Here is a 14,893-nt window from a genome sequence, read left to right as displayed (position 1 = left end):
AATGACTGGGTCCAGGTGCTGGGAACCATGACACTTATGCCTGCCAAAATGTTGTGGTTGTAAAAAAGGATTGATTAAGGGGAACTGTTATGAACTGGTGAGAGTTAAATTCCTAATGCTCAGAGCTTACACAGCAGTTAGTACACCAAAACTGAGCTTATTAATCTCACCATAGTTGTGTAGTTCTATTCTTAGATCCCAAATTTCTTCCCTAAATTAATTTTAACTTCCATAAGAATCAAGAGATGTCCTCCATTACTTACCTTCAGATAATACCAAAAAGGACCTTTGATGCATCTCCTGGATGTGGTAAGTGCTATTATAATCTACCTTAAGAGATCAAATATTGGATCTCTTAAGTCACCTTTGAATATATCGAGTCTGTTAAGAGAGGAGGAAAATCAACTACTTCCACTACAGCATGATGTATAAGATCAGTTAGCTCCTCAGCTTATCAGGGTTGTGGAAAAGAGATCACTGAGAAAATAAATACTCAATCAACTGGAGAAATGAGATCTTCCTAGGCTGATTGGGCAGCGTTTATTTTAGAGAGATTTGTAAGGTTCATCTTCTACATATATTTACATAATAGATTGCATGGTGCTCAGGACTTTGAGTTACTCTTTTGGTTAAAGCTTTTCTTGAGAACAATGTCAGCTTATAGACATTTTTTGCTATCTTTTTGACATTTTTGGGGCAGTAGAGATCAGCTAACTATTTGTACCTGATACAACTTTTTTATGATTTAAATGCATCAGGGAGTATGGAATGGATATTAAGAAAATTCTTCCAGCTTTATACCGTTTTCACAGGTCGCGTTGCAAGCTGCGGCATCAGTTGACGAGGCTGATGTCGATGGCACTGACGTTGGTGGACAGGGCTGCGATGTGAGGCGGGGTGATGCTTTGTTTACCTCACAAGGGGTGTACTCAGGTCATGCTGCAGGCAGCGGCATGGATGTCAGTGTGGTGCGTGATCTTCGGTGAGACCAGGGCTGCTATGTGAAGCAGGGCAATGCTTTTTGTTCTCCTTGAGTGGTGCAGGCAGCAGCATCGGGGACGAGGTCGCATTGTCAACAGTAATGCCAGGGCGGCGATGTGAAGTAAAGCAGTTTGAAGTGCATTACCCACAGGTCACGGTGCAAACAGCGTCTGGTGACGGCATTTGCAGCGATGTCAGTGAGACCAAGGTTGGGATGTATGACATTACAATGCATGCTTTTACATCGCATGCCTTTACAACGTAAGTATTACAACACAGTCCATTACAACGCATAGTGCTTTGGGGTGCTGGATAGTGAATAGTTTAATTTACTATTCCAACTCCAGTCCCCGTGGACACTAGGGAAGGTTATTGGATAGTAAATTAACCTATTCCCTATCCTAGAGCGCCCCCCAGAGCAATGCGTTGTAATAGTTTGCGTTGTAATGGTTGCGTTGTAAAGGCTCTGCGATGTAAAAGTTGCGTTGTAAGTGTTGTTCATCCAAGGTTGTGGCGCAAAGCAGGGCAATGCTCTCTGTGGTGCCTTGATGTCAAGAAGCCGGCAGAAGCGTCATTGACGGCATCAAAGTTGTTTTTCTTCTGCTGCAATACAAAACACACAGTTCCCAGTGCTGTTGGCAGATGAACTTGAAGCCTTTGATGTTCTTGAGACTTCCTACAGGAGGCAAGCTCAGCTCTATGCGTGTCTCAGTGACAACTCCTCCCACTACTCATAGCCCAGGAAGGCCAATCAGTCTGGGAATGGGCTGTCACAATATGCGAGGCACGCTTAAGCTCCCTTTGTGTGGCTGTCTAGCGTGTATGCAGGAGACCCCAGCTGTCAACTATATAGATGTAGTTTCCACAGGCAGTCACAGAATGGTTAAGCACGAAAATGTCCACTTTATAAAAGTGGCATTTTCATACACACAATTTAAAAAACATACTTACTAAAAACTGCGGGCCCGATTTACAGAACAAGCTTAATACAAAATCTTAAACTTACTACCATTTTGGTATTCACAGAAGGCACTTACTCATTTGGACTCCTAAATGCCTTCTGTGAATACCAAAAGTCTTAAAGTTAGGATTATTATCAGTTTAGGAGTAGTATTTAGGAGTAGTAAAGTTAGGGGTTCTAACTTCACTACTCCTAAGGGAGAAATAGCCTTGCGATAGTGAAAAACTAAAAGCACAGCATTTCCATATCAGGACAACTAAAACACCTTACTACATGTCCTACCTTTCTCTTACACTGTACTGTGCCAATGGAGAAAGAGAAAGTTAGGGTCTTACGAGTGGGTACACTTGCCAGGTCGATATGGCAGTCAAAAAACATGCGCACAGACACTGCAGTGGCAGGTCTGCGACACCTTTGAAAGGCTATATGTATGGGTAGCACAATTAGTGCTAAAGACCAACAAGTAGAAGTTGATATACAGGCCCTGGGCACACAAGCGCTTTACTAGGGACCTAATCAAATATGCCAATCACGGTTATACCAATCAATAACGTAATTTACAAGGAGAGCATATGCATTTTAGGACCAAATAAAAGTGTTAAAGTGCCCAGAGTGCTAAAACCAGAAAAAACAATGTTAAAAACAGGAGGCCACAAAGCACAAAGTCTGGGGATAACCCTCCCAAAATGCTGGATCCAACAAGAGCCTTAATTTCATTGTTAGATACACAGATGTCATTAAGGGGTAGTCCACAGTAGTAACTCCTACTCCTCGCCCTACATTTCATATCCATGTCACTGTCATTGATAATTCCTGCTTGGGGCAATGGAAGAGGTTCAAGTCCTTGCCCTTCTAGCAACAGATTGGAATATGTGGTGTAGCTGTGGAAGTGACGTGTGGTCGATCCTGCAAAGGGAGCAGGATGTCACTTCCGACATTGTTTTGAACTGACTCCCATGATTTGACACTAAGGAAGTCTATGTCAAGGTGCACTTAATACGTTTATTTCTTAAGCAAGAGTGTGTTGTGAAGCTCATTCTGATCCCACAGCTTTGCTGGTTGGGTCTCAAAGCAACCATACTGTACATTGGACACTTTAGAATGGGGTTATTTAAACATTATCCATGCATTTGAGTGTTCGGCGAATAGTAATCTTTGCAGCATTGTCAGCTGCCTTAGCTTGTCCTGATCAGCGCCAAGAGGCACTACGGTCGCTATTTGTGCTTTATAAACTTTTCAAATAATTTAAATACATGAATACTTACATACACCCTCACGGAAGTATAAACACTGATTCTCATCAGGACGGCAATCCTTGGTCTTTTCATCAGGTCCGTCGGATAAGTAACATTTGAGGGCTCCACCTACAGGGGATGTGAGTGGGGAGGAGATAGGAATTAGGGAAGAAGAGGAGAGGAGAGGGGAGGGAGGGAAGAGAAGAGGGGAGCAGAGGAGAGGCAAGGGACGGGAGAAGGGAGAAGGGAAGGGAAGAGAGGGGAAAGGCCAAGAATGAAGAAGGAACATGAATGAGGTGATGTGAGGTTTATGGGGAACATGGGGGAAATGGTAGAATAAAATAGAGAGAGAGAAAAGATAAGTTGTGAGTCAGAAAGCAGCAAGTTGAATGAAAATGTACATGTGGGAAGAGAGGGACACAGGGGTGAAGAAATGAGGGAAAGCAGTGGGAGAGAGAAAGAGACCAAAATTAGATATATGTCAGATTCTGAATGAATGTGAGAGTTGGGAACTAATAAAGGAAGTGTGACAGAGAAGGGTGCCCTAGGAGGATAAGGAGAAGGAAGGGATGAAAGACATCAAGCTAATTTTTTGAAAAAGACATAAAGAGAGACAGAAAAAATAACATATGCAGAAGGCATTAAAATCCAATTTTCATCCAGAGTTTGGAGCCCCTCCTTTACCAAACTCTTCATCACTCCACTTTCCTTTGATTTATAAGCCAGGATAAACTATTTTGGGAGACGGCTTGGGTGATTAACACATGAAACAGACTTCTTAGAAGCTGCAATCATCATCATCCAAAAATACATTATTGTTTATTAGCGAGCCTGGGACGGGGCAACCTTTGGGGTGACCCGGAGGTTACTTGTGCCTCAATTTCTAGGAAAATGCTAAAGGGCTGCTACGGGGAGTTTAAACTAGCACAACTACAAAGCAACCCTTTAGCAGGTAAGCTGACTGCAATCTTCCAAGAAACCAAGGACAGATATAGCCTCGAGTCGGCACTGAACGACATCAAGCAGGCAACCGCAAGAAAGCTTTATTTGCAGTTCAGACGTGTCCTGCCACTCCGCTCTTTCACAAACAAGTGGGCGGGTCCACAAATTCTGGGGTGCCTGGCATGTAACTGCCTCATAGAATCAGACCTTCAAGTGTATTTTAGCTGCCCCGGTTACCACAAAGCGAGAAAATGGTGGCTGGTCCAGAAATGCAGAAATATAGGCACCAGGAGCTGTTGAGAGGCTTTTAGGATATTGATACACGATTCTAGTCTCCCGATAGTGTACTCAGTGGCAGGTTTTCTAGTCTCCATGTGGTGCACTCTCAGAGCATTTTTAAAACCAACTTAACAAATAAGGTCAATAGTTTCGCAAAAATGAAATGAGGAATTTTTAAGGGTCTTCCACCTTCACTGTTCAATTGAGATCATTTGTATTAATGCACTTTATTTATATTTTGAATTTACTGTTACATTGGTTTGTTGCTCCCGAGACTCTGTATCTAGTGGCTAAGATGAAGTTTTGACCTTTCATATTTGGGCCGGTCACCTGCTTATATAGCTCGCACATCCATTTTGAATTGCCAGTACTGTTTCCATCTTTGATCAATTTATTGCCCCATATGATCTGATTCCCTCACTTGTTGTGCTACCTGAATAGATCGCACCATACTTCATATTTGTGCCAGGCCATACCTCTGTATGTTCCATTTAACTGTTTTTATTTTATTGTATGTATCCAATCTATCTCTTTTCATCCTTATCGATTTTAAAGCAAGTGAATTGTATGCAATTTTAGATGTACTTTTAAAGTCAAACTGACCGAATAAAGTTATTACTGATTTGAACTGAACATTATTTTGGTTGCAAACCTTAAAAAGTTGTACATATATAAAACATATAATATCACACAAATTTGTTCTTGTAGTACTAACAAAGTGCATCAAAACACTAAGATCAGAAGAAGAGAAACTCCACATAAAACTGGATCAGAGCACAGTATGCTGTCATCTTACTGTTTTTAAAATCTACTGATACAACCTGTAAATCTAGTGTCATAGAGGGCACCACCCTCGGGCAAAAACATAAGTGTATGAAAGACAGTCAGTAATGATGCATCAAGCTGCACACAACACTAATAAAACACAATGAGGAACATCAGACAGTGCATTCATAGTATAAACTAATAAGTACATAACAAAAAATAATACAAATATATTAAATAAAACATCAATGCAATGGCCCCAGCATTTACAAATCTTTATCTTTCATCTTTCTAACCAATCGTACAATGTGCAAAAATCTGTTCAGGCCAAAAACAATATATTGTGAAGTATTGATTAAAAGTAATCTAAGTGCTGATTGAAAAGTGCGGGAATCCAAGGTAAGACACAGATGTCCAATCTACATGCATCTAGGTTTCACATACATCCGACAGAAAAATAAAACATGTTTGATATGTTCAACAGCATAATTAGTGCACAGTTCACATACGGCCCCATTATCGGAGCCCTTTTTCTACTCGGCTGTATGTGGATTTTATGTACTCCAAAACTAAACATCATAAACAGGGACATACCCAACTTTAAATGGGGATGACCCTGGGTAAGGGAATTAAAAGGGTTATCTGGGGAAAATTACTTAATGACCGTATCAATTTATATTCTAGCTAGATGGGTTACAGATGAGTACCCCCAGATTCCAGTCCCACAATGTGCCGATGTTTGGCCTTTGGCCCGGTAGACCTCAACGGCCAATAAAATTGTCCTAGATGGGGCTGCGTTTAAAGATTTCAAAATAGCAGCAGACCTGTGTGTGAGTCTGGCCTTACACTTCTCTTGGTGTGGTCACCGAGAAAACCTATCATCAAGCTTTACTCCCAGATACTCAAAAGTAGCAACTCTGTCTCGCATCTTATCTCCCAATCTCATTTTCCCTTGTAGCTCATACGTGGACTGAAGATCATTATATTTGACTAAGGGATGTTTATTTTCAAACTCTTAATTAGACAATGGGACTGAACAGAGGCCATCTCATTTCCTGGTCAGGGAGACCATGAGAGCATCCTCAGTGAACAATAACGCCAGACAAGTTAGCCCATTTAACTTCGGTAAATCATTGACGCAGCCATTAAGATAGTCAATGACTTCATTTATATATAATGAAAAAAGAGTATGGGCCAGAACACACCCTTGTCTCACCCCCCTCCTAAAAGGCATGTAATCCTCAAGATCCCCATTGCTGCCCCAAATGACCTATGTATCATTTTTATTTTTTTATGTTAAGCCTCACTGTGATGTTTTCGAAGGTTAAGTGGAACTTCTATGGACCAAAGTGTTTCCCTCAGGAGAGATCTTGGCATAAGATTGAATGCTGCTCTCAGGTCCATGAGGGCAAAGTATAAATGATCATTAGTTAGTTTAGTATACTTTCATAAGAATGATATAAAATGGAAGACCTGATCAACCGTCCCTATTTTTCCCCTGAAGTCTGAGGGTGACAACATGCTGTTTTGCAAAAATCAATCCTCCGATTTATTAAGGACCTGCTGAGTGAGGACTTTTTGAAGGTTTTATTATTTTTGGCTAATAGTTTGAGGGATGTCCTTTTCCCCCTTTTTTATAGAATTAATTATTTCAGCCCCTAAACAGGTAGATTGAATTGTGCACCTGTAACAATAAAGTTAGACAACACATTGATGTAAGGTACCCAAATTGTTGGTTATGATTGCTGTTAGACCTGGCATCGTTGGCGTGAGTCTCCCTTCCATTTTGTCAGATTGTCTCCTCTGTTTTTGATATGTTTTTGCTGATTATATGCTTTGGGTACTGTGCCACTGCTATTCAGTGCCACAGTGCAAGTGCTCCCTATGTCAAACTGATGTACTAATTAGTGATTCCATGATTGGGTTCTTTGATTTACTTGTCAGACCCTAGTACAGTGCACCATGTGTGCCCAGGCTTGTAAATCAAATGCTGCTGCTGGGCTTGCAGCACTGGTTGTGCCACCCACTGAAGCAGCTTGTAAAGTGTGTCTCAGGCTTTCCATTGCAAGGCCTGTGTGCAGCCTGTAACTGGCATGTCGACTTGGCATGTGCACCCACTTGCCAGTTCCTACGACTTCCCTTTGCTTCATATCAGACACCACTATGGTAGGCACAATGGCAGGGTGCATTGTACGTATAAGGTAGGATATGCCCTGGTGTGTGTAGGATGTCCTAATAGTGAATTACTGCCATTTTCGTTTTTCACTGTTGCAAGGCTACCTGTTCTCCATAGGCCAGAATGGGCAGTTAGATTATTACATTTTATAATCCTAACTTACTCAGGGAACATGGTGGAAATTTGAATTTAGTGTGCCTGAACTCAGAATGAAAAAAATACATCTTTTAGTAAAGTTCGTTTTAACATTTTGTGTTTGAAAATACCACTTTTAGGAAGTAGGTATTTTCTTTCCTAACTATCCAAAGCCTGCCTCTGCTAGGTTATTTATTCCTTGTCTGGAGTTTGAGTGACAGGGCTGGGGGATTCCAAGAGACAGAATGAGTCAGCCCAGTGGTGAATAGGGAGATCTGCATCTAGATGGGAGGAAGGAGTTGCACCTGGGACCTGAGTAGGGTTGGGCCTTACCTCCACAATGCTGGCTCCACCTCCTGGGGTGTGGCTGATGTCTCTGCCCTGCACTGTGAAAGAAGAGAAGGAATCCTGTCAACAAAGTGCTCCAGGGCTGTGCTTTCCCTCCACAATGCTGGCTCCACCTCCTGTGGGGCGTCTGATGTTTCTGCCCTGCACTGTGAAAGGAAAGACTTCACCTCCAGCTCCCCTCTGAATTTCCTCACTGGGAATTCTAACTGTAGAAGCCTGCGTGTTGCTGGGAGCTGGAAGAGCGACGCAACAAGAAGAAGCGTGTCGCCGCTGCACCTGAGATCGTCGCATCGCCGGAGAAGCGTCCCACTGCCGCATCTCCCTGAAAGCGTGTCTTCGTTGAAGCTGTCTGCTGTCGCATCACCGGAGAAGCGTGACGCCATCGAGAGAGTCACCATCGCATCACCGGAGAAGCGTGTCGCAGGGCCTGTCGCGGCTCCAAAGTACAGAGTCATCGCAAGACTGCCAGGGTGTCTATGCATCGTCGTTGCATCGTCGCATCAAGGGCGCCATCTTCTCGCTTTGCACCAGGATCATCGCATCGAAGCGCCATCTTGCGCATCTCAAACGGACCGCAAGCTGAGAACCTATGCATCACTCCCGCATCGGTAAGGATCACGACGCATCCCCTACTTAAGGCACGACACATCATTTCCCCCAGAGCATGGAACCGACGCATCTCCCTTTGCGAGCCTTTTGTTGATTTTGCATTACGCGTCCAGGTTTGTTGAGAACTTTGTCGCATTTATCATCAACTTGAACTAAGCAACTTTTACCATCTTTTAAGTCAATCTTAAGTACAGTACAGTATTGTGGATTTTTGTCATTTGTGGTCTTGAGTTAAGTCTATGTAAAGAATACTTATTTTTATAAAACCTGTGTTGTGTCCATCTGTAGTGTTTTCACTGTATTACTGTGTATATTCACAAATGATTAACACACTGCCTCTGAGATAAGCCTGTCTGCTTGTGCCAAGCTACCAAGGGGGTAAACAGGGGTTATCTAGGAGTGTAATCCCTTTATCCTGACTTAGAAGCAAGGGTCCCTATTTGGTCAAAGGTGAATACCATTGCCAACTAGAGACCCCCAGATCTAACATTTGTAATAAGTCTCCCTTGTAATATTCGGTTCTAGCAAGTTTCACTACTTCAAAGACTGCCTTGCTTAACTGTTTGATTTAATGTAGATTTTACCTTAATGCACTCTTGTGTCAATCATGGAGGGGTTCCTATATTTCTGGAGATCTTTGGATAAATTAATTTCCAAAAACATTTGTTTAATTCAACAAATATTTTATTGTGAATCTTAACTAATGGGATCTGGTCGACTCAACTATTAATATAAGGTTAAAAAAGATTGTAAAAGCTCTGGTATAGCTACTTTGCCCTAATTTCTTGAATTTTAGGCCACTTGACAAACCTATGGTTATTCCCAACTTGAATAACAGGGTGAACAATCCTAGAGAAATCTAATGATCTAATGATCCTTCTAACACGGGATAAGGCAACGACAATTTCAACAGATAGTAATCACTGTCGGGCCTAGTGTCAACTTTTAAATCAATCAATTTATGCCAGGTAGAAATATCCAATAAATATAATCTTACAGCCTATAATACACACCTCTGGTAAATGTAGGTTATCTTTGTTGGTCAGACAGTGACCTTCTGTTACAGGCGCACTGGCCATGTAGCAAATTCAAAGAAAGTAATTGACTCGCTGCGAAGGTATAGAGAGGCATGAGGTGGAGTTAGGAATAGAAATGCCCCTCTGTTCATCTTCTTCGTCTGTTATTAGTTTCATACATTCAAGTGGTTTGGAAGTTAATAGAAAAGTACCCCCTGTAATGCAAGTGGGCTTAATGACAATATTGCTAAATATTGATCCAAGGTTACAAGAACAAGAGACATCTTACGGCTCACTGGGGACAATTACACAGAATACATATATTTAAAGTTTCTTGCCCAATCCCCACTAGTGTTAAACTCAAAATGTCCTTGCAGACAAGTGATATATATTAATATTTTGTAAAGATTTAAACCCAGATTGATAATCCTTCAGCCCAGATTGATTGTATTGTATTGTGGCATACTTATATAGCGCAACCTATCACCACCAAGGGCATCCTGGCGCTTTGACCCGTACTCAATGAAAACAGTAGCTCAGGCTATCCTGGGAAAAAGATGAGTTTTTTTTTTTTTTTTGATAATCCTTCAGACCTTCTACCAGAGGTGAAAAGCTCAACTGCAGCTAAAAAAGTTACGTAGCCTGTGCAGAAGGCTGATTGCATTAGCCAAGACACCTGAACAAGTCATGTGTGAACATTATTGACATAAGTGAGCCAGTCTGGGTCATTCAATTAAGTTTGAAGACCAGTAATTTTCCAGCAAAGAATTCTTACAGGGAACGATTCGACCACTTCTGTAATAGTAGCAAAACTTGTATTCTGGGCGCGGTTAAATTACCAATGGACAGAGTTGGGCCCATCTGTAATTTGAAGTGCTGTTTGAGTACTGGATCAAATTCATGGCCAGGCAAATGGGAAGGGTTATTGTGTTAATCTAAATGGTGGTTGGGGATAAAATCAGCTACTCAGACCAGATATTCCTAGCTCCTATGTCCCCTGATGTTATTCTTGACAAGTCAATCAATACTGTTTAGGCTTACCAGGAGAGCAAAACATTTATATATTCTTCCAGACTCACTAGACTGATTTTCTCTCTCTATGCTGGAGGTTAAATTTAAAAAAATGAGCGGTAGGACACCAATATTTTATCCTAGTTGCCTGCTATTCCAACATTGATTTAAAATGTAAAGTACCAACTCAGGATGTTTACAATTAATAAGGTGGAATATTGCAATGATAACTACACACGGGTAAGCATCAGGTGGCAACCAAATGGTGTCACATGACTTTTTCCTTAGGGGTCTAACTTTAATAGTGGATTCTCGACGACCCCCCTTACCAGTGTTCCCCCTCTGATTGCTGACGCTACTGAAGGTTTGTTCTTGTCCGCACCTTGGAAACTCTATGTACATCATTTGGGCGGAGCAGAAGTGGAGCTCTGTTCAAAGAACAGCCTCTACTGAACCCCCTCAAGAGCCAGACCAGAATAAGGGAAACAAGTGGGGCAAGACAAACAGGAAGAAGAAATGGAGTGGGAAGGATTTATTAAATACCTCTCCACACCCATTAGGCCCTCCCTAGGGTAGAAAGTTTAGCCAGTTCTTTCTCAAGCGCATCAGTGCGCTCAAATAGATGTTAACTGGGTGGTGCTCATGTGATGTAGATTAAAGGCTGCACTTGAGGTCCCTCCGTCCCACCTTTTTCTCTTTCTCTTTGCTGGTGACTGACTGCCCGACCTACTGACTGTAGTACTGGGGTACAGGCTGCAGCTGGAGTACTATCCTGCCGAGTACCACGCTGGGTACTAACATACTGAGCAGTGGGGCTGTGGGTGTCTGTGATCACTGCCAGAGAGGAGTGACCAGCCGGAGTCAGAGTGGCATCAGGCTTTCATGAATCTCAGAGGTTAACAGGCGTGAGATGGACCAAGGAAATTAATGTTTAATGTTTAATATTTAAATGCTTGTAAAGCGCTCGAATGTCAAAGCTTCTTGGCGCTGAAGTGTGAGGGTAGAAAGCGAAGTGGTGACATTGCCTATATGGCTGTAAAGAGCCAGGTTTTCAGATTCTTTCTGAAGAGCTGGAGTTTTGGCTGGCGTCTCAGGGACAGAGGCAGTTTGTTGTTAGCCGCACAGTGTGTTATGGCTCGGGCCCCCCATCTAGCTCGTTTGAACCTCACTGTTTCTATAAGGCCTTGAGTGGCCGATCTAAGAGCACGTGAGGGAACGTATAGTGTGAAAAGTTTTTGAAGATCAGCCGCAATCCCACCATTTATAGCTTTGTATACCAAAGTTAAGGATTTGAATTCAATGCGCTGTTTAATAGAGCGTTTGGCGTTACAGTTTGGTGCTGTCTCAGGCTATAAGCTTAACATTGCAAAGACTCAAATACTATGTGTTAATATAACAACTTGCCTGGATCAAAGGGTAGTTATTGAAGTGAGTTACTTAGGGATCAAATTGCGGGCCTGCTTAACTGCATTGGTAGAGGTTAATTGTTATCTCTTTTAAGTGATGTAAAGAAGCAATTGGATAGATGTGACTGTTTACACCTATCTTTGGTAGGGCTTGTAACGTCTTAAAAATGCTAGTCTTACCTAAAATTCTCTATTTTCTGAGAGCCGTTCCACTTGAGATATCTCGGGCTAACCTTGCGCTGTTGCAATCTGTATGTGCTTGATTTGTGTGGGCACAGGGGAAATCGCGAAGAGCCATGAGATTTATGATTTTATGGCACGAATAGGTGGTTGGGCTGTCCCTGATTTGACCCTATATTACTTTGTATGTATTTTACAGCACATGAACATCTTGCTAACAGGGACAGAATCGTGCAGTGTAGCTGAAGCTCCTTCTATCTTTCAAATGTTACTGGGCAGTGAAGCTAAAAATCGCTTGTTTATCAACTTGGACATTAATTATTATAAGAGGACCCGGTTTAAGATGTTGATAACAGCCTTTAAAGTGTGGAGGTCTGTAAAAAAATATTATACCCTTGGGAAAATATCCGGGCATACGTCCCTAACTGCTACGGTACTTTTCCTGCCGATATTTTGGGATTGAATAATAGATAATTGGTGTATTAAAAGGGTCCAAACAATAGGAGATCTATACTGTAACAGGGATATGATGTCTTTTGAAATGCTGGTGAAGAAATTTCAAATCCTCCGCCCTGACTTCTTTAAATATCTTCAAATCCGTGACTATCTGAGTAAACATCACTGGAATACAAATCGAAACCCAGTTATTGAAGCTCTGGTGTAGAATTTGCGTATTGGTCATTTGTATTCGTTATTAATAAACACTATGGGCAATGATTTAGAGATCCAAAATTTAAAATGGGACAGTCGGCTTGGCCGTGTGGGACGTGGATTGAAACCTCTATTGACATGGCGGGAAGATTATTTATGGCAGCAAATCTACGTGCACAACATACAAAACTATTTTTAATTTATATTATACTCCTGCCAAAATGCTTAGATGGGGGGGTCCAATGACGGATAATGTTTTGCTGCGGCTCCGATGAGGCCGATATATTACATATCTTTTATTCATGCACGCATTTAAACAGCTTATTTGGGCATATTGAGAACTTTTAGGAGGAGATATTGGGTGGAACGGTACGACTGTCTAATGCTCAGGTATTATTGGGGATAGATGAAGGAACTGAGAGGGACTCAGTGATGAATAAACACAGGTACCTGTTATTCTTGGCAACTTCTGTAATAAGACTTTGTATTGCCTCAATGTGGCTACAGAAGGATGTACCATCTTTTGAATTGTGGAGGGCTAGATTTCGTGCATCCTTCAATATTGAATATTCTTTATATGCACTCAAGGGCAAAAGGAAACAGAAACTTGGCCTTGAAATATGGGGACCAGTGGTGACATATATGGGTGTATACATTCCCAGGTATGCTATTGTTTCGCTCTCCCTTTCTCTTTTGTTCTTTTTTTTTATATTCTGTATTAACCTTCAAAATGCTGTACTGTTGACTGATGTTTAATTTTTTTCTTCTGTGATTTGTCTTTGTCTGTACGATCATGGATTAACAATAAAATTATTTAAAAAAACAAACAAACAATGCGTTGTTTAATGGGCAGCCAGTGAAGTGATCTGATTCCAGCAGATGTTGGTTGTCCTCTGTGCAACCCCAGGAAAAGTCTGGCTGCAGCGTTTTGTAAGGACTGCAATTTTTGCAGTTGAAATTTATCGATTCCCAAAAACAGTGCATTAGAATAATCCAGCTTTGATAGAAAAAGAGCTAGCATCACTGTTTTTCGGAGCTCTTGAGATATGAAAGGGAACATTTTTCTCTAGGGTTTTTAAAAGGAAAAAACCTGAGGAAATGAGGCTGTTCACCTGCGCACCAAAATTCAGTTCTAACCTTTTTGACTGAGGGCACTCTCTGGCCTCTGATTCCAAAGGGGTTGGCCTGGCCCAAACTCCATCACCTCTGTCTTCTCTGTATTAATTTGCAAGTAGCTCTGACCCATCCAGGCCATGATATCAGTAAGTCAGGTATGAAACCTGGCTGCTGTGGTCTCTGTCTGGTTAGTGATGGAAACGATGAGCTGAGAGTCATCGGCGTACGAGACCAGCCCGAATCCGTGTCTGCTAACTAAATTGGGCAGAGGAGTGACATACAGATTAAACAGGATTGGCGATAGCACAGACCCTTGTGGCACTCCACAGGGGAGGTGAAAACTCTCTGACTGCATCCCAAAACAGCTTCTGCTCTCTTGCTTTGAGAAAGGAGTACAGTAGAGACAGGGCTGTCCCTCCGACCCCTATATCCCTCAGCCGCTGCACCAAAACAGTGTGATTTATGGTGTCAAAAGTGGCTGATAGGTCAAGGAGAACGAGGACCATCCTTCCCCCCTCGTCCACAGCCCTGCGAATCTCTTCCGCTGCGAGAATTAGTGCCAACTTGGTAGAGTGATGCGGACGAAAGCCATGCTGTGAAGTATCCAGCAGGTTGTTCACGTCAAGATAGTCTGTTAGCACTCTACAGAGTTGTTTTTCTAGCACTTTTGCAGTGATAGGGAGACAGGAAATGGGTCGATAGTTTTTAGGCTCACTAGGATCTAGATTTGGTTTCTTTAAAAGAGGCGTAATAGCCGCCTTTTCCAAATAGTAGGATAGCTGCCGGTAGCTAAGACTTGATTCAAGACAGGGACAAGATTTTTACAGATCTTATGTGCTGTTTGGTGCATAATAGAAGGGGGGCAAGGATCAGTAGGTGCCCCAGATTTTATGGAGAGTAAGAGTTTTTGAACCTCTAGGTTGTTCATTGGCTGGAAGCAAGTCAGCTTGCATTGTGGACGGATTTTAGGCACTAACATCCTTGAGGTCTAACGGGGCTTGGGAAATTATTATAAATTTCCCGCACCTTCCCTTGAAAATAGTCCGCCACTTTGTTACATACATTTTGGTCTGGCTTTAATG

General features: G+C 42.0%; 1 long non-coding RNA gene across 5 annotated transcripts in view; it reads right to left on the bottom strand.

Annotated features, from left to right (window-relative positions):
- The window catches only part of LOC144807895 (uncharacterized), a 267,320-nt gene that overhangs the window by 24,571 nt on the left and 227,856 nt on the right, over window positions 1-14,893 (bottom strand). For all 5 annotated transcript variants that reach the window (XR_013606506.1, XR_013606507.1, XR_013606509.1 and 2 more), the window contains one exon: window positions 3,208-3,306. This is a non-coding gene — a long non-coding RNA (uncharacterized LOC144807895). The remainder of the gene's footprint in view (window positions 1-3,207; window positions 3,307-14,893) is intronic.

This window comes from Lissotriton helveticus, chromosome 1_2, assembly GCF_964261635.1.
Source record: "Lissotriton helveticus chromosome 1_2, aLisHel1.1, whole genome shotgun sequence".
NCBI classification, from domain to species: Eukaryota; Metazoa; Chordata; class Amphibia; order Caudata; family Salamandridae; genus Lissotriton; species Lissotriton helveticus.
Note: the sequence above shows the minus strand (reverse complement) of the source record. Positions and strands in the feature narration are given on the sequence as shown.